The 26,529-nt window shown below is 49.3% G+C and overlaps 1 protein-coding gene across 1 annotated transcript in view; it reads right to left on the bottom strand.

The window, feature by feature from the left end:
* The window catches only part of LOC147121256 (uncharacterized), a 306,514-nt gene that overhangs the window by 100,330 nt on the left and 179,655 nt on the right, over positions 1-26,529 (bottom strand). The window lies entirely within an intron of this gene.

Raw genomic sequence — 26,529 nt, 5'->3', positions numbered from 1 at the left:
TTGCAGGGTTGACTGGGCTGGGTGCAGCTTTGTCGTGTCCAAAGCCAGTGTCAAGGTCGATGCCGGGTGGTCCATCCGGTTTTATTCTTATTGTTTTTCGTAGTGGTTTGGTACAACTGAATTTTGAAGTTAAAAACACATTCTGGTGGCCTGCTCCATAACATTCACGCTGTAACAACTGAAAATAGTTGATATAGTTGGCTCTTTTCAAATCATTAAAAGTTGCATTTGTGTGTGCGTGTGTATACATGTGTTCACAGTGCGTGTGTGTCCATGTATGTATGTGTGTGTACGTGTGTGTGTACGTACACATATGGAACTCCGCTTGCACAACTTCACAGCCATGAGAGCATCCAATAAAAACAGGGCTCACGTTTGCCTCACTGGAAAAGTAAGAGGCAGCATTACATCTTTTAGTGTTGAATGAACATGGCATGAACAGGAACATTGTTCTCTCTTTTTCATCTTTTTTTTAAATCTGTCTCCATTTATCTTTCTATCTTTACAGCCCACCTGGCTGCAAGATTTATTTTTGTTGGAAAGCAGTAGAAATGTACAGAAGTACTGCTATCCCAGCCAAGTGGGTGGTAAAGAGACAAAGAAGGATGTTTTTGCCATGGAGGGAGTGCAGCGAAGATTCACCAGGCTGATACCTGGGATGTCAGGAATGACGTATGAGGAGAGATTGGGTCGATTGGGCTTGTACTCGCTGGAGTTTAGAAGAATGAGAGGGGATCTCATTGAAACTTATGAAATTCTGACAGGACTGGACAGACTAGATGCAGGAAGGATGTTCCCGATTGTCAGGGAGTCTAGAACCAGGGGTCACAGTCTAAGGATAAGGGGTAAGCCATTTAGGACAGAAATGAGGAGGAATTTCTTCACCCAGAGAGTGGTGAACCTGTTGAATTCTCTACCACAGAAGGCAGTAGAGGCCAATACATTAAATATATTCAAGAAGGAGTTGGATATATTTCTTAAGGCTAAAGGGATCAAGGGGTATGGGGAGAAAGCAGGGACCGGGTACTGAATTTGGGTGATCAGCCATGATTGCATTGAATGGCGGAGCAGGCTCGAGGGGCCGAATGGCCTACTCCTGCTCCTATCTTCTATGTTTCTATGAAACATAGTGGAAAGTGTAGAAATAAAAAACAGGATGAATCATAGAAGAAAAAGAGGGGAGAGAGAGAACAGTGGCCTAGAAATTCGGTTGCATAATGCCAGTTGTTTGGGTGCTACTGGTGCCGAATTGGGACCAAAATGACATCTGAGCAGTGCGCGCACACTTCTGGTGCAGGCCACACTGGACGCCATCTTGGTTAGGGCAGTAGGGCGGCCGTTAGGAGCGTGCGCTGGAAGTATGGTAAGTAGGCAGATCGTGATGTCAATCAGCGTGCAACGCTGAATTGATGCCAGTGCTGCCATTTTTGTCCTCATCACTAACCCTCTCTCTTAACCTCGCACAGCTGAACATGCCTTTAGCAGCAGCAAGGACCCCACACCAGCATTATTTAAAGGGGCCATCACCAACTTTGAGGTAACTTGCGTTTTGATTTCTACTGATTCTGTGTAAGCTTGTGGAACTGTTGGGAGCTTTCTAGAGTTGTTTAAAGTTGGTGAGGCGACAGTGAGTGGTACTACAAGTGGAGAAAACCTTGGTTCTAACTTCAAGGGTTCTGGTCAGACCACTTATTCCCAGTCATGGGTGTTCTAGTTGTCATCCCCCTTGGCCTGCAGCATGACAGGAAGATGGAACAGGGCAGCAAAGAGGACAAGCTGCTCACAGAGGGAGGAGGGGGAGGGGAGAAGGGCTCTCAGCAGGAGCCCTTACCCACCTAGGGTCTTCCGAGAGCAATTATTTTACCTCAACCTGTGCTAGGAGCATTGTCTGAAGCTTCTGCACTTTACGAAGGAGGTGCTCACAGAACTCTGCCACGTCTTGTAACCAGACCTGCAGCCTCTATCCAGGGCAAGGACAGCACTACCAGTGGCTGTGAAACATAGAAACATAGAAGATAGGAGCAGGATTAGGCCATTCAGCCCCTCGAGCCTGCTCCGCCATTCAATGCGATCATGGCTGATCATCCAAATTCAGTACCCGGTCCCTGCTTTCTCCCCATACCCCTTGATCACTTTAGCCTTAAGAAATATATCCAACTCCTTCTTGAATATATTTAATGAATTGGCCTCTACTGCCTTCTGTGGTAGAGAATTCGACAGGTTCACCACTGTCTGGGTGAAGAAATTCCTCCTCATTTCTGTCCTAAATGGCTTACCCCTTATCCTTAGACTGTGACCCCTGGTTCTGGATTCCCCGACCATCGGGAACATCCTTCCTGCATCTAGTCTGTCCAGTCCTGTCAGAATTTTATAAGTTTCAATGAGATCCCCTCTCATTCTTCTAAACTCCAGCGAGTATAAGCCCAATCGACCCAATCTCTCCTCATACGTCATTCCTGCCATCCCAGGTATCAGCCTGGTGAATCTTCACTGAACTCCTTCCATGGCAAGAACATCCTTCCTCAGATAAGGCGACCAAAACTGCACACAATACTCAAGATGTGGTCTCACCAAGGCCATGTACAACTGCAGCAAGACATCCTTGTTCTTGTTCCTGTACTCAAACCCTCTCGCTACGAAGGCCAACATACCATTTGCCTTCTTAACCGCCTGCTGCATCTGCATGCTTAACTTCAGCGACTGGTGCACAAGGATGCCCAGGTCTCATTGCACTTCCCCTTCTCCCAATCTATTGCCATTCAGATAATAATCTGCCTTCCTGTTCTTGCCAACAAAGTGGATAACCTCACATTTATCCACATTATATTGGATCTGCCATGCTTCTGCCCAATCACCCAACCTGTCCAGATCATCCTGGAGTTTTTCGGCATCCTCCTCACAGCACACACGTCCACCCAGCTTTGTGTCATCTGCAAATTTGGAGATATTACATCTAGTTCCCTTGTCTAGATCATTAATATATATTGTGAATAGCTGGGGTCCAAGGATGGATCCCTGCGGTACCCCACTAGTCACTGCCTACCACTCGGAAAAAGACCCGTTTATTCCAACTCTTTGCTTTCTGTCTGCCAACCAGTTCTCTATCCAAGTCAATACCTTGCCCCCAATCCCATGTGCCTTAACTTTACACGCTAATCTGGGACTAGGACTGTTCCTGGGACTAGGGACAGGGTCACTGGCAAGACTTGGAAACTAAGCAGAGTCCAGGCCTGGTTAGTACCTGAAGGGGTGACCATCAGGGAAGACCAGGTGCAGAAAGTCACGGAAGGAGCCCCGAGGTGGGGCGGTTGGTGAGAAGGTCACAGAAAAAGCCCCGGGAGGGGCGGCTGGTGAGCAAGCCCAGGCATTGGGCTGAAGATTGTCGGACAGAAGGAAAGGTGGAAATGGAATGGCGGCGCGCACAGACGCAGCGGCTTTGCTTCTCCCAGGACGGTGCTATTTACGTTTAATGTTAATGTTATTTGTACTGGACTCATGGGAGCTTGCAAGATCACATTTCGTTGTGCATTATACAATGACAATAAAATTGAATTATAAGAATTATAAACTTATGCGGGACCTTATCGAAAACCTTCTGAAAGTCCAAATACACCATATCCACTGGTTCTCCCTTATCTATTTTACCAGTTACATCCTCAAAAAATTCCAGTAGATTAGTCAAGCACGATTTACCTTTTGTAAATCCATGTTGACTTTGTCTGATCCTGTCATTGTTTTCCAAGTGCGCTGCTATTACATCTTTTATAATGGACTCTAGCATTTTCCCCACTACCGATGCCAGGCTGTAATTCCCCATTTTCTCTCTACCACCTTTTTTGAATAGTGGGGTAACATTAGCTACCCTCCAATCCATGGGTACTGTTCCAGATTTCATCAAATGTTGGAAGATGATCAGCAATGCATCTACTATTTCTAGGGCCACTTCCTTTAGTACCCTAGGATGTAGATTATCAGGCCCTGGGGATTTAACCACCTTCAACCCCATCAATTTTCCTAACACCATTTCCCTACAAATACTGATTTCTTTCAGTTCCTCCCTTTCATCAGACCCTATGTTCCCTGACATCTCTGGGAGGTTATTTGTGTCCTCCTTTGTAAAGACAGAACCAAAATATGTATTTAATTGGTCTGCCATTTCTTTGTTCCCCATTATAAATTCCCCTGATTCTGACTGCAAGGGACCTACGCTTGAATTCACCAATCTTTTTCTCTTCACATATCTATAAAAGCTTTTACAGTCAGTTTTTATGTTCCCTACAAGCTTACTCTCATATTCTATTTTCCCCTTCTTAATTAATCACTTTGTGTTCCTTTGTTGAATCCTAAGTTGCTCCCAATCCTCAGGTTTACTGCTTTTTCTGGCCAATTTATATGTCCTCTCCTTGGATCTTATGCTATCACTAATTTCCCTTGTTAGCCACGGTTGAGTCACCTTTTTTGTTTTATTTTTATGTCAAACTGTGATGAACAAATTCTGTAGTTCATCCATGCGGTCTTTGAAAGTTTGCCATTGCCTATCCACCGTCAACCCTTTGAGTGACATTCCCCAATCAATCCTACCCAACTAATGCCTCAGACCATCATTGTTTCCTTTATTTAAATTCAGGACCCTAGTCTCTGAGTCAACTACTTCATTCTCCATCTTAATGAAGAATTCTATCATATTATGATCGCTCCGACCCAAGGGGCCTCGTACAACAAGATTGCTAATTAATCCTTTCTCGTTCCATAATACCCAGTCTAAGATGGCCTGATCTCTGGTTGGTTCCTCGACATATTAGTCCAGGAAACCATCCCGTAAACACTCCAGGAATTCCTCCTCCACAGTATTGTTACTAATTTGGTTAGCCCAATCATATGTAGATTAAAGCCACCCATGATGACTGCTGTGCCCTTATTGCACGCTTCTCTAATTTCCCTTTTAATGCCATCCCCAACCTCCGCATTACTGTTTGGAGGTCTATATACCACTCCCACTAACGTTTTCTGCACCTTGGTATTTTTCAGTTCTACCCATACAGATTCCACATCATCAGAGCTAATATCCTTCCTTACAATTGTGTTAATCCCTTCTTTAACCAGCAATGCTACCCCACCTCCCTTTCCTTTTTGCCTATCTTTCCTGAATATTTAATACCCCTGGATGTTGAGTTCCCAGCCTTGGCCACCCTGGAGCCATGTTTCCATAATCTCAATCAAATCATATTCGCTTACCTCTATTTGCGCAGCTAATTCATCCACCTTATTACGAATGCTCCTCGCATTAAGACACAAAGCCTTCAGGCTTGTTTTTTAACGCTCTTAGACCTTTTAGAATTATTATTTACTGTGGCCATGTTTGATTTAAACCGTTGATTTCTCTGACTGCCACTTTTGTTTTTCTCCTTCCTATCTTTTGCTTTTATCCTTGTTTCCCTTTCCTCTGTCCCCCTGCTCAGGTTCCCAACGCCCTGCCATTTTAGTTTAAACCCTCCCCCAGAGCACTAGCAAACACTCCCCCTAGGACATCGGTCCCAGTCCTGCCCAGGTGCAAACCGTCCGGTTTGAACTTGTCCCACCTCCCTCAGAACCGGTTCCAATGTCCCAGGAATTTGAATCCCTACCCCTCGCACCATTCCTCTAGCCACGTAGTCATCTGAAATATCCTTCTATTTCTACTCTGACTAGCACGTGGCACTGGTAGCAATCCTGAGATTACTACCTTTGAGGTCCTATTTTTTAATTTACCTCCTAACTCCCTATATTCAGCTTTTAGGACCTCATCCCAATTTTACCGAAATCATTGGTACCTATATGCACCACGACAGCTGGCTGCTCACCCTCCCCTTCCAAAATGTTCTGCAGCCGCTCTGAGACATCCTTGACCCTTGCACCAGGGAGGCAACATACCATCCTGGAGTCTCGTTTGCGGCCGCAAAAACGCCTATCTATTCCCCTTACAATAGAATCCCCTATTACTTTAGCTCTACCCCCCTTTTTCCTCCTGTCCTGTGCAGCAGAGCCACCCCTGGTGCCAGGAAGTTGGCTGCTGCTGCCTTCCTCTGATAAGCCATCCCCCCCAACAGTATTCAAAGTGGTACATCTGTTTGAGAGGGGGATGTCCACAGGGGACCCCTGCACTATCTGCCTGCACCTACTACTCTGTCTGTTGGTCACCCCTTCCCTTTCTGCCTGTGCCACCTTTGCCTGCGGTGTGACCAACTGCTCAAACGTGATATCCACGATGTCCTCAGCATCGCAAATGGTCCAGTATGTATCCAATCACAGCTCCAGTGCCGCAATGCGGTCTGCCAGTAGCTGCAGCTGGACACACTTCCTGCACACATAGTTGTCAGGGACACAGGAAGTGTCCCTGAGTTCCCACATAGCACAGGAGGAGCATACCACGGGACCGGGCTCTCCTGTCATGACTTACCCTTTAATTAATTGAAATTAAATTAAATCAAATCAATCCCACCAATTACACTACAGTTAAATAGTATATTTAAGGGCCCTGGTTTACCAACAGTCCCCGCTACACCACAAAGAGCTTAGAAACTATAACCCACAGAGTTAAAGTTTAAAAAGAGAGAAATACTCACCAACCAATCGCTTACCTGCTTTCTGGTGACGTCACACTTCGATTACTTTTTACTTCTCTCCCTCCCTCTGAGTTCGGAGATTGGAGATTAGTAAGCTGTGAGGCCTACCTGAGCCTCGCCGCTGCTTTTATCCCGCCGCCTGGTTCCTTGCATGTCCGCTGCCGCCGCCGCCGCTCTGAGGCCTACCTGAGCCTCGCTGAAGGTGACCTTGGCCCTGAATTTCTTCACATCAAAATCTTTTCAGGCTGGAGCAGGGGACATCTGTAACATCTCACAGTTCGCTGTCCACTGCTGCATAAGAGAGGTGACAGACGCTCTTTATGCCAGGAGAGGGGACTTCATTGTCTGTCTCTGACCAGAGAGAAGCAGGCAGAGCATGCACATTGCTTTGCCGGGATAGCAGACTTCCCCAAGGTGAAGGACGCCATCAACTGCATGCACGTGGCTTTGCAGGCACCGCATCTAAATGCTGAGATGTACTGCAACCGCAAATGTTATCACTCGTTAAATGTGCAGTTGGTGTGCAACCATGCTCAGCACATCATGATGGTGAATGCCCAGTATCCTGGCAGCAGTCATCATGATGCATTTATCCTGTGCCTGCCCGCTACTCCCTCAGTATTTGAGCCACCAAGACAAACCAGAGGGTGGCTACTGGGCGACAAGGGCTATCCCTTGACCACCTGGCTCATGACTCCACACTGCAAGCCAACCACACTTGGGCAGCATGCGTACAAGAGCCATGCCACACAAAACATCATAGAGCAGATCATTGGGGTGCTGAACCAAAGATTCCGCTGCCTGGACTGCTCTGGAGGAATCTTACAGTACTCACCAGAGCGAGTCTCTCGATTCGTTGGGGTCTGCTGTATCCTCTCCAACCTGGCCATTATGAGGGCACAGCCCTTGCCACCAGGGATACGGCTACCATCTCAAGAGTAGGAGGAGGAAGAAGAAGAGGAGGAGCAGGAAGCAGAAGGAAGGAGGCAACCCAGACAGCACCGTTCTGGCTGGGATATCCAGGATCGAATCATCTGCCTGCAGTATGAGTGAACGCAACCCCAATTCCCCTTTCAACATTTGTCTCACACATTACCTTCCCTGGCCACAATGCTGAAATAAAAGCCACCACAAAGAAAATATTCCAATCAAACTTTATCCATCTATCCATCCAATATTACATCAAAAAATGACCTAATCACCCTTGTACATTCCCTTAATGACTGTCTTGCATGTGCCTTTGCCTACCTTGGTGCTCCTATGCAGTGCTACCTCAGTGGCTGCAGCATGGCTGGTGGAAGGCTGCTGACTTTCAGTGGGGGAGACTGCAGATGGCCTCGCAGGGCGACCTCAAGGAGCTCTAGGTCTAGTAGGTCCAGCTTCAGACTGCACCACCTCGGCATGGGCAGCAGCCATCTGGGCTGGCTAGCTGACAGGCAACAGCAAGGGCACTGGCAGAGTGGCAGTGGTGGGAGGACAAATGGTGTCATGCTGAGAAAGGACAGCAGGTTCATCCTCCACTGATTCATTGCCACTCCCCAGGGGCAGCACCTCAGCAATCCTAGTAATCTGTTGGAGTACAGATTGCTGGACTGCTTTGAAACCCTGCAAGCTCTTTTCAACACTGGTAAACTCAGCCATGATGGCAGCAGTCTGTGCTTGCGTGGCAGCAAGTTAAGCTTGCAACACTCAGACTTTGGGTGGTCTCTGATTGTGCTGCAATGGAAGCTGAGGTTTCAGTCAGCAGACGCAGCTTAATGGTTGGGTCCACAAGTGTGTTATTGGATCAGCTCAGTTCTTCTGTACTGGAAAGGATGTGCTCCAAGCTCTGCCGAAAGCCATGTGTAAGGCTGGAGCTGGGCTCCTCCATGCTCTTTGACATTGCATTCAGGCTTTCTGGCAGGCTTCCAATGCACCAAGCATTTCATTGTGCATAACCATCAGCATTCTTCTGTAGGCCGCCCCATCAAGGTCTTCATCTGAGTCTTGTGCAGCAGAACCCGTGTGTGACCTCACCCTCCGGGGAGCTGGCACCTGAGCTGCCCTTTCCCCCTGCCCTGGCTGCAGTCCACTCGTGCCCAGTGTCTCACCACGTGCAGATCCCATGGCTAACCTATCCTCTAAAATTCACAGAGTGTCAGTATCTGAGCTGGTGGCTGGAAGTGTGAAATCGAGTGACGGTGCTTCTTCTTCTTCTTCACTCTCCTCTTCTTGTTCAACCACTGGCTGGGATGGCTGGATTTCTTGGGCGTCTGAAATGAGAAAGGCACAAGGGTGGGGTTGTGCTGAGAGGAGTGGGGAAAGCAAGAGATGCATGCTTACACCATGTGCAGACTATAAATCAGAAGAGTTTGTGGGATGAGGAGGAAGTGGAATGTGAGAACGAGGATAATGTATGAAGATATTGACATCTTGTATTCCTTCAGCCCCATCACAAGCCAGGGGCTCAGCCATGCCCCTGTCAAGAATGGCCAGCGCTGTTTCCTCCAAGGGGGTGAGGTGATGCAGGCGAGACTGTCCCCCAATGGTTAAGGTCTGCTGGCGCTGGTTATGCACCGCCTTTTCCTGCAAGAGAAATAGAAGTGTGTCAGTGAGTGTGGTGCAATGTGTTTGTGTGATGTGGCTGTCATGGTGGAATAGCTGACAGTGTGTTCAAGCTGTGAGAGATGCATTTGAGGCTTGCAGCAGTGGTAAGTGTGTGCGGGTGAAGTGAAGCTATGAATGTCAGGTATGAAATAACAACAGAAAATGCTGGAAATACTCAGCAGGTCAGGCAGCATCCGTGGAGAGAGAAACAGAGTTAACGTTTCAGGTCAAATCTGAAACGTTAACTCTGTTTCTCTCTCCACGGATGCTGCCTGGCCTGCTGAGTATTTCCAGCATTTTCTGTCGTTATTTCAGATTTCCAGCATCCGCAGTATTTTGCTATTACAGGTACACTATCCCTTATCCGAAAGCCTTGGGACCAGCTGAGTTTCGGTTTTCGGAATTTTTCGGATTTCAGAAGGTATTATTATAAGACTGGGAAATTTGTATTTAATACAAATTTCCCAAAGTTCAGGCTACCTCTTGCAATTGTTCCGTGTCTCACTCCCCTTCCTGCTTCTCTGGAAAGCCGGATATCGGCTGACTCCTACTAAGCTGGCCCACAAATCAGGTCGGGGGTCGGGTGGGGGGGGAGAAAAGAATATCGGACGGGCCGGGGTCTGGGGGGGTCTGGGGTCGGGGGGGGTCAGGGGGGGTCCGGGGTCAGGGCGGGGCGGGGGTCCAGGGGGTGTCCGGGTCGGGGTCGGGGGGGTCCGGGGGGGGGGTCGGGGGGGGGGTCCGGGGGGAGAAAAGAATATCGGACGGGCCGCGGGTCGGGTCGGGTCGGGTGGGGGGAGAAAAGAATATCGGATGGGCCGCGGTTCGGGTCGGGTCGGGAGAAAAGAATATCGGACGGGTCGGGGGTCGGGTCGGGTCGGGTCGGGTGGCGGGGGGGAGAAAAGAATATCGGACGGGCCGCGGTTCGGTTCGGGTCGGGTCGGGGGGGAGAAAAGAATATCGGACCGGCCGCTGTATTGTTGGGTTCACTCTCCCGGTATCTCCTTCACACTGCCCGGCTCGGCCTGCAATCTCTGTGACCCTCTGCCTTGCTCAGCGTAAGTCGTGCGCCACTCTGGTCATGTCGTGCGCACGACTTACGCTGAACGAAAAAACTTTTGGTTTTTAGAGGTTTTCGGAAGTTCGGATAAAGGATAGTCTACCTGTATATTAATGTCAGGTATGAGTTGTGTTTGGTAGAGATTGTTGGTAGGTGAGTGATGGGAGTGTGGCACATTGAGCAGTGTGTGAGGCTAGTGGTGCAGATGGTGGGATTTGGCATTTGAAGGTGAATTCACCAACACTGACCACTCGTGTGAGGTCATTAAACTTCTTCCTGCACTAAGTCCAGATCCTCGTGGCTATATTGCTGGAATTGACCCCATTGGTTATCTGCTCCCACTGCAGCCTTGTCTGTTGCCTGGAGGGCCTCCTGGCCCCCTGTGGGAAGAGGACCTCTCTCCTGGAGTTGACCTCCTGGAACAAGACCTCCAGTGCTACATATGAGAACCTTGAAGCCCTTTCTCTGGCCTGTTGAGCCATTACTCAGTCTTCTTTTTCTGACAGTAGCCTCCACAAGCAGTTCCAGCACCTGTTGTAGGCAGAAGGCACCTCCCCTTTAAAAGGTGCTATGATGTGGAGATGCCGGTGTTGGACTGAGGTGGACAAATGTAGGAAGTCACACAACACCAGGTTAAAGTCCAACAGCTTTATTTGAAATCACAAGCTTTCGGAGCGCTGCTCCTTTGTCAGGTGAAGTGAGGAGAAGCATACAGGCACAGCATATATAGTCAGAGAAAACTGCCAGATGATTACAGGTAATCTTTCTAACTGCCCTTTATCACACCTCGGCAGAGATATAATCACAGCAATCAAAGGTGTGAATGGTGTCCAAACAGGTCAGTCAGGGAAACATTACATCAAAGATCAATGAGGTGGGGTCACAAGGGGTCAAATGTTGCAGATGCTGTGATTATCTCTCTGCCGAGGTGTGATAAAGGGCAGTTAGAAAGATTACCTGTAATCATCTGGCAGTTTTCTCTGACTATATATGCTGTGCCTGTATGCTTCTCTTCACTTCACCTGACGAAGGAGCAGCGCTCCAAAAGCTTGTGATTTCAAATAAAGCTGTTGGACTATAACCTGGTGTTGTGTGACTTCCTACATTTGTCCACCCCAGTCCAACACCGGCATCTCCACATCATGGCTACTATTGACACCACAAACAGCCGGCTCAAAGTGGAGAGGATCTCCAGGAAGATCGCGCATATAGACACAGACATCAAGTTGCTACAGAGATGCAAGAAAGCAGACAAGATCACAAAAGGACTACAGATCACGAACCCACTCAAGTCGACCTACAACACAGACTACGCTGAGAGACTCTGCCGTCGTACCTCTCGCACACTCCTCAACCATCTTGTACACCAGCTCTACAGCAGACGCCGCAACCTCGAAACCAAGATAGAGTCCATGTTCTCAGCTTGTGCTCAGGACACAGCAGACCAGCTACGAGGCACCGCCAAGCAGACGAGGCAACGGAACTACACTGCCTACATGCACACCAAGAACAGGAAGCTTGAGAAACTCGGCATCACCACCAGCAGCAACCAAGCCTCCCCCGGTACCACGGTTGGAACCACAGGGAAGTCAATCATCAACTTGTCCAACCACACCCTTCAACCAGACGAAATCGAAGTTCTCAGCCGAGGGCTCAATTTCTGCCCCACCACCAAAATGGACCCCATCGGCCTCACGGCAGACACAGAGGAATTCATCAGGAGAATGAGGCTCCGGGAATTCTTCCACAAATCCCAAGATGTCAGCAGCGAACCCAATGAGACAATCAATGATCCGGAACAGCAGACAGAGGGATCCGCAGTGCAGCAACCGAAGAAGAAAGAGTCAAATTGGACCCTTCCGGAGGGCCGCTGCCCTAAGCTTGACATGTATACTCAAGCTGTCAGGAGATGCATCAATGCCAGATTCATCAGCTGCACTCACAAGACAGTCCAGAATGTCACCCAAGCACAACGCAACGCCATCCACGCTCTCAAGACCAACCGCAACATCGTCATCAAACCAGTAGACAAAGGAGGAGCCATCGTCATACAGAACAGAATGGACTATTGCAAAGAAGCATACCGACAACTGGACAACCAGGAACACTACAGACAGTTACCCGCAGATCCGACCAAAGAACACAACCGCCAACTTGACAGACTGATCAAGACCTTCGATCCAGACCTTCAGAGCATCCTACGCGCTCTCATCCCACGTACTCCCCACGTGGGAGACTTCTACTGCCTCCCAAAGATACACAAAGCCAACACACCCGGACGTCCTATCGTATCAGGCAACGGAACCCTGTGTGAGAACCTCTCTGGATACATCAAGGGCATCCTGAAACCCATTGTACAGGGAACCCCCAGCTTCTGTTGCGACACTACAGACTTCTTACAGAAACTCAGCACCCACGGACCAGTTGAACCAGGAACACTCCTCGCCACGATGGGCGTCTCGGCACTCTACACCAGGACCCCCCACGATGACGGCATCGCTGCAACAGCCTCAGTACTCAAAACCAACAACAGCCAATCTCCAGACGCCATCCTACAACTCATCCGCTTCATCCTGGACCACAAGGTCTTCACCTTCGACAACCACTTCTTTACCCAAACACACGGAACAGCCATGGGGACCAAATTCGCACCCCAATACACCAACATCTTCATGCACAAGTTCGAGCAAGACTTCTTTGCTGCACAGGACCTCCAACCAACGCTATACACCAGATACATCGACGACATTTTCTTCCTATGGACCCACGGCGAAGAATCACTGAAAAGACTACACGATGACATCAACAAGTTCCATCCCACCATCAAACCCACCATGGACTACTCCTCAGAATCGGTTTCATTCTTGGACACACGAATCTCCATCAAAGACGGACACCTCAGCACTTCACTCTACCGCCAGCCCATGGACAACCTCACGATGCTCCACTTCTCCAGCTTCCACCCTAACCACGTTAAAGAAGCCATCCCCTATGGACAAGCCCTGCAAATACACAGGATCTGCTTAGATGAGGAGGAACGCAATGGACACCTACAGATGCTGAAAGACGCCCTCATAAGAACGGGATATGACGCGCGACTCGTCGATCGACAGTTCCGACGGGCCACAGCGAAAAATCGCATAGACCTCCTCAGAAGACAAACACGGGACACAACCAACAGAGTACCCTTCATCGTCCAGTACTTCCCCGGAGCGGAGAAACTACGCCATGTTCTCCGCAGCCTTCAACATGTCATCGACGATGACGAACACCTCGCTAAGGCCATCCCCATGCCTCCACTACTCGCCTTCAAACAGCCGCCGAACCTCAAACAGACCATCGTTCGCAGCAAATTACCCAGCTTTCAGGAGAACAGTGACCACGCCAACACACAACCCTGCCACGGCAACCTCTGCAAGACATGCCAGATCATCAACACAGATACCATCATCACACATGAGGACACCACCCACCAGGTACATGGTACATACTCATGTGACTCGGCCAACGTTGTCTACCTCATACGTTGCAGGAAAGGATGCCCCAGAGCATGGTACATCGGCGAGACCATGCAGACACTGCGACAACGGATGAACGGACACTGCACAACAATCGACAGGCAGGAGTGTTCCCTCCCAGTCGGGGAACACTTCAGCAGTCAAGGACATTCAGCCTCCGATCTTCGGGTAAGCATTCTCCAAGGCGGCCTTCGAGACACACAACGCAAAATCGTCGAGCAGAAACTGATAGCCAAGTTCCGCACTCATGAGGACGGCCTCAACCGGGATCTTAGGTTCATGTCACACTACATGTAACCCCACCTGACATAGAGTCATCCAGACTCGAGTCGTCGTTGGCTTGTTCTCTCTGCACAGATGCGGCCAGACCTGCTGTGATTTCCAGCAAAGTTTTTTGGTTTTCTTCTGTTTTTCATACAGACCCCAGCATCTGCAACATTTGACCCCACCTCATTGTTCTTTGATGTAATGTTTTCCTGACTGACCTGTTTGGACACCATTCACACCTTTGATTGCTGTGATTATCTCTCTGCCGAGGTGTGATAAAGGGCAGTTAGAAAGATTACCTGTAATCATCTGGCAGTTTTCTGACTATATATGCTGTGCCTGTATGCTTCTCTTCACTTCACCTGACGAAGGAGCAGCACTCCGAAAGCTTGTGATTTCAAATAAAGCTGTTGGACTATAACCTGGTGTTGTGTGACTTCCTACATTAAAAGGTGCTGACTGCCTATAAGTAGTGCAGGCTAGCTTTAATTGGAGTTAGTCTCACACAAATTTGGGCCCCCTGCTGAGCATTCAGCCACTCAGCAGTGCGATTAATGCTCGGCTGAATGCTACAATCATGTAAAGTAGCAGGCAGCACGAATTTCACGTGTTGCCTGCAGTCCTCCAAACATTATAGGTTGCTATCACACCGTGATCCCCATGCCCATTTTTGGGGGATACTGATATTCTAGGCCAATGTATTTATGCCACGTTCATTCAGCACTTAAAGATGTAAGGCCAACCCATCGAGGTCTTCAGCTGAGTTGTTTGCAGCAGGATTTGTGCACGAACTCACCCTCCGGGGAACTGGCACCCGAGCTACCTTTTCCCCCTGGCCTGTTTGCAGCCCACTCGTGCCCGGTGCCTCACCATGTGCAGATCCCACCTCTATACTAGACTCTAAATTCCGCGCAGTGCCATTTTCTGAGCTGGTGTCTGCGAGTATCAATTGCAGTGCTGGTGTCTCTTCTTTTTCTTCTTGTTCATCTCCTCCTTTAGTTTGGTCAACATGAGGGACAGGCTGGCTTGCTGACAGTTCTTGGGTTACTGAAAGCAGAAAGGCACAAGGGTCAGGTTGCAGTGAGGGAATGAGGGGAAGCAAGCTGTCCATGCATACATCATCAGCAGCTTGTAAGTGAGAAGAGATTGTGGGATGAGGGGGAAGTGGGATGTGAGAAGAAGGATTCCGTCATCATCAGCAACAGCTTCAACTTCTCCACTGGCCACGGACTCCGTCACTGCCCCTCCAATAATTTCAAGCACCGATTCCTCCAGGCCAGTGAGTTTCTGTATTGCGGCTTGGCTGCCTCCCATCTGCCGTTGCTCCCTCCTGTTATGCGCCACCTTTGCCTGCAAGATGAAGGGAAGTGTGTCAGTGAGTGTAGTGCAATGTGTTTTGGGTGATGTGTCTGCTATAGTTGAATAGCTGTCAGTGTGTGCAAGGTGTGAGATGTGGGTGTGAGTGTTGTAGCAAATGTAAGAAGTCACACAACACCAGGTTATAGTCCAACAGTTTTATTTGAAATCACAAGCTTTCGGAGTGCTGCTCCTTCGTCACCAGTGTTGTAGCAGTGAGGGTGAAGTGAAGCCATGATTATTATGAAGTACAAATGGTGATAGCTAAAGATTGTTGGGGGTGAGTGATGGGGGTGTGGTGCATTGAGCAATGTGTGAGGCTTGTGGTGCAGATGCTGGGATATGGCTTTGCTAAAGCCTTCACTTACTTTGACCTGCTGTGTGAGGTTATTAAACTTTTTTCGGCACTGGATCAATGTTCCCTCTAATTTTTTTTGCACTGAGTGGGCCACGAACTCCTTTGAGCGTGACCTTTTCATCCATGAGCAAATTTCAAAACAACAACAACTTTTACAACAACGACAGTAACAGCAACCACATATATACAGGAATGCCATATTGCCACCCCACCGTCTCAGATCATGAGGCAATCAGACAAGGTTCGATACAAGTTTAATATAACTTCTCTACTTTTAAATTCTATTCCTCTAGAAATGAACCCCAGTGCTTTATTTGCACTTTTATGGCTTTATTAACCCGTGTTGCTACTTTTAAATGATTTGTGAATCTATACCCCTTGATTCTTTTGTACCTCTACTCCATTTAGACTCTTATATTCCAATGAGTAGGTCGTCTCCTTATTCTTCCTACCAAAATGCACCACCTCACACTATATTGAAATTAATTTGTCATTTACATGCCCATTCTGCAAGTTTGTTTACGGTAGAATTAATTAAATGTTTTTGGTTCATCATGTACAAACTCTATTTAATAAAAAATTACCTGTCAGAAATGACTGGGATATAAAAGAACTGCATAATAATGCATTAACACTTCAGAAACGTCACTAAGTTACATGGTTGTGCATCGACAAACAATCCAGAAGCCCAAGGTGAGATGAAAGAGGTATATTTGTGCAATTTGTATTAATTTTAAAGTTTGCAACGAATTAGCCCATCCCTTATGTCGCTATAGCAATGGCTGTACAAGCAGTAGGAGCAGGGGCTTTCCTATGGCGCTGAAGTGCTGTACATCCACATATGTAATTAGAATATTAATCACAATGCAACCAGACAACCAACAAATATAAAGTGCTGTAGTTCTTTAGTTCACAGTATTAAAAAGAATTGAACAAAAACGGGTATCCGTATTTCCAACTTCAATCACTTCCATTAATAAACATTGGGGGAAAATTCAGTTGATTAGCGCCTCCTGTCAGCACCCTAAGAGGGCGCTAACGGGGCGCAAAGCAACTAGTGCCCGAGTGCAGCGATGTTTGTGCCGCTCGCAAAACTGACCAGACATTTTGCGGCGGCGTTAAACACTACCGCCACGATCTCCTGCACCCGCAGATCGTGACATCAGTCGAGCGTGCAACACCCCGGTAGTGCCTCAGACTGGATATTGAGTGGCGCCCCAGACTGGATATTGAGTGGCGCCCCCTGCCTTTCCGCCTGCCGGTAGCAATGACAGGTAGAGGGGAACGTTTTGCAGTCGGGAAGGAACTATTTAAAGGCGGCCGCTTCCTGCCTTTTTTTGTCGGCGACATTTTTGCACCACGCATTCTGAGAGAGAGAGAGACTTCTGGAGAGATTGAACGCTGTTTGAAGGAGTTTTGGGTACTGAGCAGCACTTTGCAGGTTCATTTTGATTTGACCTTCATTGCAGCGATTTAGAAGAGACTATGGGGGCTGCACTGATTCTGGACATCATCCTGCACCTGTAGAATCGGAGGCAGCAGAGACGCAGAGAGCGCGTGGCAAACATGGCCAGAGGGAGGAGGGCCAACAGGCCTCTGCACAGGAGACCTTAACCTCCCAGGATATTCTGGGAACAATTCTCCTACATTAATTTATCTGAGGAGTAGTGTTTGCACAGGCTGCGCTTTAACAAGGAGGTGGTCACTGAGCTCTGCCACCTGCTGCAACCAGATCTGCAGCCTCAACTGAGGACCAGGACGCCTCTGTCGGTGGCAGTGAAGGTCACAGGGGCTCTGAATTTTTATGCCAGCAGCTCCTTTCAAGCAGCTACTGGGGACATCGCCACTACCTCCCAATTTGCTGTCCATTGTTGTATCCGGGAAGTGACAAATGCCCTGTATAAAAGGAGACGCCAGTACATCTCTTTCCACATGACCCGGGCCAAACAGCATGAACGCTTTCCTGCCTCTTACAAAAGTACAGGATGTTCTTTCTATTTCTTCCTCCCCTCCTAACCCCCCCCCCACCCCCTGTCTCTGCACCTGCTTAATATCTGTTACATCGCCAGCTTTTTCCAGTTCTGATGAAGGGTCCCAGACCTGAAACGTTAACTCTGTTTCTCTCTCCACAGATGCTGCCTGGCCTGCTGAGTATTTCCAGCATTTTCTGTTGTTATTTCAGATTTCCAGCATCCGCAGTACTTTGCAATTACATTAGTGTTTCGTTCACTGCCACCTCTCTTCTAGGAATGCCTACCTTGAAGAAGTTCTGCTCTTCTCTCCGACGGGAGTTCCGTTTATCTATTCAACCTTGTTCATCTTCATTGCTTTCAGTTTCCCTTCTCGTTTTTGACCAGGTATCTGCCAAGACTCGGTTTCACAGCCACATCTCTTTCCTCAGTAACTGTCTCCGGTTCAGAGTTATTCCACGTGGATTCCAACTAAACTTCCACCCTTCATGTTTTGGATCCATCCAGGATTACAAATATCTCCTCGATATTCATCGTTCTTCAAACTACTGCTCTCGCCGCATCTTGAGATCCACGCTCAACGCCATGCGTCGCCACATGAACAACCTCGATCTCTCTCTTCAGCAGCACCGACGCACTCTATTTCAATGCTGTCCGGGTCCACAGTTCCATTTCATCCTTCGACTCATCCGACGCTTCAACAAAAAACTTTTTTTCTTCCTTTCTGATGTCAAGGATCGCAAGCTTCGTCAACTCGTGGACACCAATGCCCCCCCAGAACCTTCTTCCCCATTACTTTCCTCCGATCCGATCCCTTCTTCCAGTCTCACCCCCTGCCGTGTTTTCACTATCCCCTCTGACCTTCCCCTCTCTGACCCCGAACGTTCAGTCCTCAACAAAGGCCTGAGCTTCATCCCCTTACGCCCTCACCTGAATGAATTTCGAGCTCGGCATGATGCTGAGCTCTTCTTCCGTCGCCTTCGTCTCCGTGCCCACTTCTTTGGCCAGGAGTCTTCCCCCTACACGGCTGATCCTTTCTCCCGCTTTCTAAATTCTCGTTCTACTGGGACCCCTCCCTCTGGCCTTCTACCCTCTCTAGATCTTTTCATTGCTAACTGCCGACGTGACATCAGCTGTCTCCATTTCTCTGCTCCCCTCACTCACTCCAACCTAACTCCCTCTGAACTTGCAGCACTCCATTCTCTCCGATCCAACCCTAACATTATCATTAACCCTGCTGATAAGGGTGGTGCTGTTGTTGTTTGGCGAACCGACCTCTACCGTGCGGAAGCTGAACGCCAACTCTCCAACACCTCCTCCTACCTCCACCTGGACCATGACCCCACTAGCAAACATCAAGCCATTGTTTCCAAGTGTGTCACTGACCTCATCTCCTCTGGAGATCTTCCCTCCATGGCTGCCAACCTCATAGTCCCCCAACCCCGCACAGCCCGCTTCTACCTCCTTCCCAAGATCCACAAACAGGACTGCCCTGGTAGACCCATCGTTTCAGCCTGTTCTTGCCCCACGGAACTTATCTCTTCCTATCTCGACTCTATTTTTTCTCCCCTTGTCCAGTCTCTTCCCACCTACATTCGCGACTCTTCTGACGCCCTCCGTCACTTTAACAGTTTCCAGTTTCCTGGCCCCAACCGTCTCCTTTTCACCATGGACGTCCAATCCCTCTACACCTCCATCCCCCACCAGGACGGCCTTCGGGCGCTCTGTTTCTTCCTTGAACAGAGGCCCAACCAGTCCCCATCCACCACCACCCTCCTCCGCCTGGCTGAACTTGTTCTCACATTGAACAACTTCTCCTTTGACTCCACTCACTTCCTCCAAATTAAAGGTGTTGCTATGGGAACCCGCATGGGCCCTAGCTATGCCTGCCTGTTCATGGGACATCTGGAACATTCTTTGTTCCAGTCCTACTCAGGTCCCCTCCCTCACCTCTTTTTCTGGTACATCGATGACTGCATTGGTGCCGTTTCCTGCTCTCGCCCTGAACTGGATAAGTTCATTCACTTTACTTCCAATTTCCACCCTGCCCTCACCTTCACATGGTCCATCTCCGACTCTTCCCTTCCCTTCCTTGACTTCTCCGTCTCCATTTCTGGCGATCGGCTTTCAACAAACATCCACTACAAGCCCACCGACTCCCACAGCTACCTGGACTACACTTCCTCCCACCCCGCTTCCTGTAAGGACTCTATTCCTTTCTCCCAGTTTCTCCGTCTCCGTCGCATCTGTTCTGATGATGCCACCTTCCATACTAGTGCTTCTGACATGTCTTCCTTTTTCCTCAACCGAGGATTCCCCTCTACCGTGGTTGACACGGCCCTTGACCGTGTCCGTTCTATTTCCCGCACTTCTGCTCTCACCCCTGCCCCTCCCTCCCAGAACCACGATTGGGTTCCCCTTGTCCTCACCTTTCACCCCACCAGCCTCCACATTCAACGGATCATCCTACGCCATTTCCGCCACCTCCAACGTGATCCCGCCACCAAACACATCTTCCCCTCACCTCCCCTTTCAGCATTCCGAAGGGACCGCTCCCTCCGCGACACCCTGGTCCACTCCTCAATCACCCCCAACAGCACTGCTCCTTCACCTGGCACCTTCCCGTGCAAGCGCAGGAGATGCAACACGTGCCTTTTTACCTCCTCCCTTCCCACTGTCCAGGGCCCCAAACACCCCTTCCAGGTGAAACAGTGATTTACTTGTACTTCTTGCAATTTAATATACTGTATTCGCTGCTCACGATGCGGTCTCCTCTACATTGGGGAGACCAAACGCAGATTGGGCGACCGCTTTGCGGAACACCTCCGTTCAGTCCGTACGGGTGACCCTGAGCTTCCGGTCGCCTGTCACTTTAATTCACCGCTTCACTCCCACTCTGATCTCTCTGTCCTGATCTCTCTGTCCTCGGGCTATTGCATTGTTCCAATGAAGCTCAACGTAAGCTTGAGGAACAGCACCTCATCTTTCGATTGGGCACTTTGCAGCCTGCCGGACTCAACATTGAGTTCAACAATTTCAGATAATTATCCCTGCCCCCATTTTTCATGCAGTATGATTTTTGCCATTCCGATTTGCAACATTTTATCTTTCCTGCCTCTTACAAAAGTACAGGATGTTCTTTCTATTTCTTCCTCCCCTCCTAACCCCCCCACCCCCCGTCTCTGCACCTGCTTAATATCTGTTACATCTCCAGCTTTTTCCAGTTCTGATGAAGGGTCCCAGACCTGAAACGTTAACTCTGTTTCTCTCTCCACGGATGCTGCCTGGCCTGCTGAGTATTTCCAGCATTTTCTGTTGTTATTTCAGATTTCCAGCATCCGCAGTATTTTGCAATTAGCATGAACGCGCATGTGGCTTTGCTAGGATAGTGGGCTTCCCCATGGTGCAGGGCGCCATTGACTGCACGCATGTGGCATTGCGGGCACTGCATGAAAATGCAAAGCTATACCGAAACTGCAAGGGCTACCACTCCTTAAATGTGCAGTTGGTCTGTGACCACAGACAGCTGATACTCGCCGTCAATGCCCGTTATCCTGGCAGCAGCCACGATGCTTTCATCCTGCGCCAGATTGGTGTGCCAGACCTTTTCCAGGCAGCGCATCAGCCAAGTGGTTGGCTCCTCGGGGACAAGGGTTATCCACTCTGCACCTGGCTGATAACACCGCTCCGTAACCTCAACACCCCTGCCGAGCTGTGGTATAATGAGAGCCATATTGCCAGGAACATAATTGAGCAGACGATCGGCATGCTCAAGCAACGATTCCGCTGTCTGGACCACTCAGGAGGAGCCCTGCAGTACTCTCCTGAGCGAGTCTCCCTCTTCATAGTTGTGTGCTGCATGATTCACAACCTGGCAATCCTGAGGAACCAGCCAATGCCACCAGGGATTGGTGCATCACCTGAGGAGGAGGAGGAGGAAGAGGAGGAGGAGGATGAGGAGGATGATCAGCAACAGCACCAACGTGGGAGGGAGGCGCACTATGTTGCCACTGCAAGGGCCGTCCGTGAACGGCTAATAAAAAGCCGCTCCTAGGCCCCTACTCAGAAGATGGCTTCTGGCATGGAGAACAACATCATGGAAAGCAACCCGCACCCCCTATTGCTGGCCAAAGCTGGAATGATTCCAAAAGGGCAAAAATGTAAATTTTGAATACAACAACTTTTTTCTTTAACAAACTCTGTGTGTGTCATTTAATCAGGATAAACAATTAGAAACAAACACAACAAATCATGAACTAACAGAACTGGTTCTCACAAGATGGAGATAAACGGCAAAATAGTAAACAAATGTAATCACACGAACCTCGACCTTTACTACAAACATTCCCACCATTTATTTACACCTTCTACTGTTTGCTCTTCAAGAGTGATCTCCATCCCCTGCGCACTTCCCCCCTTCCCACCCTACTGCTCCCCCGTAATGGGGCCCCAGTGGCTGCAGCAAGGCTGGTGGAAGGCTGCTGAATGTCAGATGCAGAGACTACAGATGCCCTTGAAGGATGCCCTCGACCAGCTCTGGGCCTGGAGGCCCCGGCTGCAGACTGCACCAACTCTGCATGGGCGGCAGCAGTCTGGGCTGGCTGTGCTGCAGGCGGTGACAAGTGCAATGGGGAAGTGCCAGTGGTGGGAGCAGGGATGCAATCATCCTGAGAAAGGACAGCACCTCCCTGCTCCACCGACACACTGGCACTCCCATGGGGCAGTACCTCAGCATCCGGAGCAATCTGCTCGAGCACAGATTGCTGGCCTGCTGCGGCACCATGAGAGCCCCGGGGCAATGTGGCCGACCCAGCGACAATGGCAGCAATAGGTGCTAAGGTGACATCAATTTGAGACTGCATGAGAGCAGTCTGAGACTGGATGGCACCAGCTAATGACTGAATTGCATCACTAAGCCGTTGCATTGCGTCGGCCTGTGCTGCAGCGGACTGCTTCACACTCCTAGCCAGTCTATCAATGCTTTCAGGCACCCTTGCCATTGCATCCATGAGCTCAGTGTGCATGCTCAAGGCCTGGCTATTCATGGCCACGATGACATGGCCCTCCTCTGAGTCCAGTGCAGCAGGACTCGCTTGCCTACTCGCCCTCCAGGGAGATGGCCCCCGAGCTTCCCTACCTCCGTGTCATTGCTGCAGCCTGCTGGGTCCCGGAGCTTCACCCTCATCAGACCCTTCCCCCCTGCTCCCCTCCAGGGAAGGCATGGTCCCAGTGTCGGAATGGGCTCCCTCAGGAGAAGCAAGCGGTGAGGCTCCGGCTTCCTCTTCCTCCTCGCCTGGGCGTCGCTCCCACTGGTTGGTTGAGGGACAGGCTGGTCAGCTGTTGGTTCACTATCTGAAAGCAGGGAGGTACAAGAGTGGCTTTAGCGTCAGGACAGGGGGGCAGTAAGGGAGCAAGGACTGGAGTGATTTAGTAAGTTGGATTGAAAGTGTAAAAAGCTGGTGTTGTGAGGGGCAAGTGGAATGAGAGAGGAGAGAAAGCCGATGAACATTCCATTGCTGTCCCCAAGGGGGTCGACCTCTCCAGCGGCCATGGCACCTATCACCTGGCTGGCAATGATCCTGTGCACGCGCACCTCCAATTCACTGAGGGTCTGCAGCTCAGCCGGCCCTCCACCCGTCCGTTGCTGCTGGCGCCTGTTATGAGATAGCTTGGCCTGCAAGAAAAAGGACGACGTCTGAGTGAATATACAGTCATGTTCTTGACTGATGTGTCTCCCATAGTTGAATAGCCCTTAATGTATGTAGCCATGTGCTTGCCTGATGTGCCTCCCATAATTGAATAGCCCTTCATGTATGCAAGGTGTGGAATGTGCATGTGTGTTTTATGAGATGGCCATAGGTCTTGGATAAGTGTTGGGTATTTGGGGTTTTTAAACCCTCTGGGCACAGAGTGAAGTTGAGATGGAGGGATGTAGAGGTATTGAAAATCAGCCACTCACCCTGACCACCCGAGTGAGGTCGGTGAACTTCTTCCAACATTGGGTGTGGGTCCTCGGCACCAGGCTCCTCGAGGAGACATGCTGAGTCACCTCCCTCCAGACACTTCTGTATTCGCGGGGCAATGGCCTCCTGCCACCCTATGGGTAGAGCACTGCCCGACGCCGGTCCACAGCGCCAACCAGAGCCACCAAGGCCTGTTCGCTGAAGCGCTGAGCTCTTTCCCTGGGCCTTACATTGGTGGTTCCAGCAGAATTGATGTACAGGTCTCTCCAGGCCAAGATTCAAGGCTGCAATGAGCAGGGTGTGGCTGGACAGCAACATCGACCCTCCCCTTTAAGAACTGGCCAGCGCCAGTCTGTCTGTGTTCCATTGCTAACTGACATCACTTGAGCTTTGCCAGCACTCTGAGGTAGCGCCTCGCTCCTCGGCATTAGCGCCTTAATACAGGTGTGTAGCGCCTGATTTAGCACTCAAATCACCTCCAGGGACGATAGAAGCCAAGTTTGCAGCCGGAGGCGATAATTAGCGCCAGGCGCTAAACTTTGCACCTGGCCGATAATAGCGCCCCAAACGGGGCGATACCGAATTTCTCCCCCATTGTCTTCTTGAACCAGCACACCCCCATGTAACATGTAGGAAAAGCAGCACTTATTCACAAGTGCAGAAAAACACACACACATAGAAACATAGAAGATAGGAGCAGGAGTAGGCCATTCGGCCCCTCGAGCCTGCTCCGCCATTCAATGCGTTCATGGCTGATCATCCAATTTCAGTACCCGGTCCCTGCATTCTCCCCATACCCCTGGATCCCTTTAGCCTTAGGAAATATATCCAACTCCTTCTTGAATATATTTAATGAATTGGCTTCTACTGCCTTCTGTGGTAGAGAATTCCACAGGTTCACCACTCTCTGGGTGAAGAAATTCCTCCTCATTTCTGTCCTAAATGGCCTACCCCTTATCCTTAGACTGTGACCCCTGGTTCTGGACTCCCCGACCATCGGGAACATCCTTCCTGCATCTAGTCTGTCCAGTCCTGTCAGAATTTTATAAGTTTCAATGAGATCCCCTCTCATTCTTCTAAACTCCAGCGAGTACAAGCCCAATCGTCCCAATCTCTCCTCGTACGTCATTCCTGCCATCCCAGGTATCAGCCTGGTGAATCTTCGCTGAACTCCCTCCATGGCAAGAACATCCTTCCTCAGATAAGGCAACCAAAACTGCGCACAATACTCAAGATGTGGTCTCACCAAGGCCATGTACAACTGCAGCAAGACATCCTTGTTCCTGTACTCAAACCCTCTCGCTACGAAGGCCAACATACCATTTGCCTTCTTAACTGCCTGCTGCACCTGCATGCTTACCTTCAGCGACTGGTGCACAAGGACACCTAGGTCTCGTTACACTTCTCCTTCTCCCAATCTATTGCCATTCAGATAATAGTCTGCCTTCCTGTTTTTGCCACCAAAGTGGATAATCTCACATTTATCCACGTTATATTGCATCTGCCATGCTTTTGCCCAATCACCCAACCTGTCCAAATCATCCTGGAGTTTCTCGGCATCCTCCTCACAGCACACACGCCCACCCAGCTTTGTGTCGTTTGTAAATTTGGGGATATTATATCTAGTTCCCTTGTCTAGATCATTAATATATATTGTGAATAGCTGGGGTCCAAGGACCGATCCCTGCGGCACCCCACTAGTCACTGCCTGCCACTCGAAAAAAGAGCTGTTTATTCCAACTCTTTGCTTTCTGTCTTCCAACCAGTTCTCTATCCAAGTCAATACCTTGCCCCCAATCCCATGTGCCTTAACTTTACATGCTAATCTCTTATAAGAACATAAGAACATAAGAAATAGGAGCAGGAGTAGGCCAATCGGCCCCTCGAGCCTGCTCCGCCATTCAATAAGATCATGGCTGATCTGATCCTAACCGCCAATCCACTATCACAGAACCATCTCCTGAATCTAACCGAATTAGACACACGAAATAGGAGCAGGATCAGGCTACACGGCCCCTGGGCCCGCTCCGCTACCCACAGGGCAATGACCGATCCGAACCTAGACTCTGTGATTCTGTAATTCTGTGATTCATGTCCAAATTCCTGCCCGCTCCCCGTAACCCTTAATTTCCTTTACTTCTAGGAAACTGTCTATTTCTGTTTTAAATTTATGTAATGATGTAGCTTCTACAGCTTTTTGGGGCAGCATATTCCATGGACCTACCACCCTCTGAGTGAAGTAGTTCCTCCTCATCTCAGTTTTGAAAGAGCAGCCCCTTATTCTAAGACTATGCCCCCTAGTTCTAGTTTCACCCATCATCGGGAACATCTTCCCCGCATCCACCCGATCCGACCCCTTCACAATCTTATATGTTTCAATAAGATCGCCTCTCATTCTTCTGAACTCCAATGAGTAGAGTCCCAATCTACTCAACCTCTCCTCATATGTCCATCCCCTCATCCCTGGGATTAACCGAGTGAACCTTCTTTGTACTGACTCGAGAGCAAGTATGTCCTTTCTTAAGTATGGACACCAAAACTGTACGCAGTATTCCAGGTGCGGCCTCACCAATACCTGGTACAACTGAAGCAATACCTCCCTATTTTTATATTCTATCCCCCTAGCAATGAAAGCCAACATTCCATTGGCCTTCTTAATCACTTGCTGCACCTGCATACTAACCTTTTGAGTTTCGTGCACCAGGACCCCCAGATCCCTTTGTACTTCAGTACTTTCCAGTTTCTTGCCATTAAGATAATAACTTGCTCTACGATTTTTCCACTCACCTGAAATTAGTCCTCTTCCAGTTGAGTATCTTAACCTTTGATTGTTCCTTGTCATTTTCCATAAC

The sequence above is a fragment of the Somniosus microcephalus genome, chromosome 3 (genome assembly GCF_052327205.1).
Source record: "Somniosus microcephalus isolate GS21.2 chromosome 3, FLI_Smic_1.0, whole genome shotgun sequence".
Taxonomy (NCBI): Eukaryota; Metazoa; Chordata; class Chondrichthyes; order Squaliformes; family Somniosidae; genus Somniosus; species Somniosus microcephalus.
The sequence above is the reverse complement of the archived record's forward strand: the minus strand, read 5'-3'. Positions and strand labels throughout refer to the sequence as shown.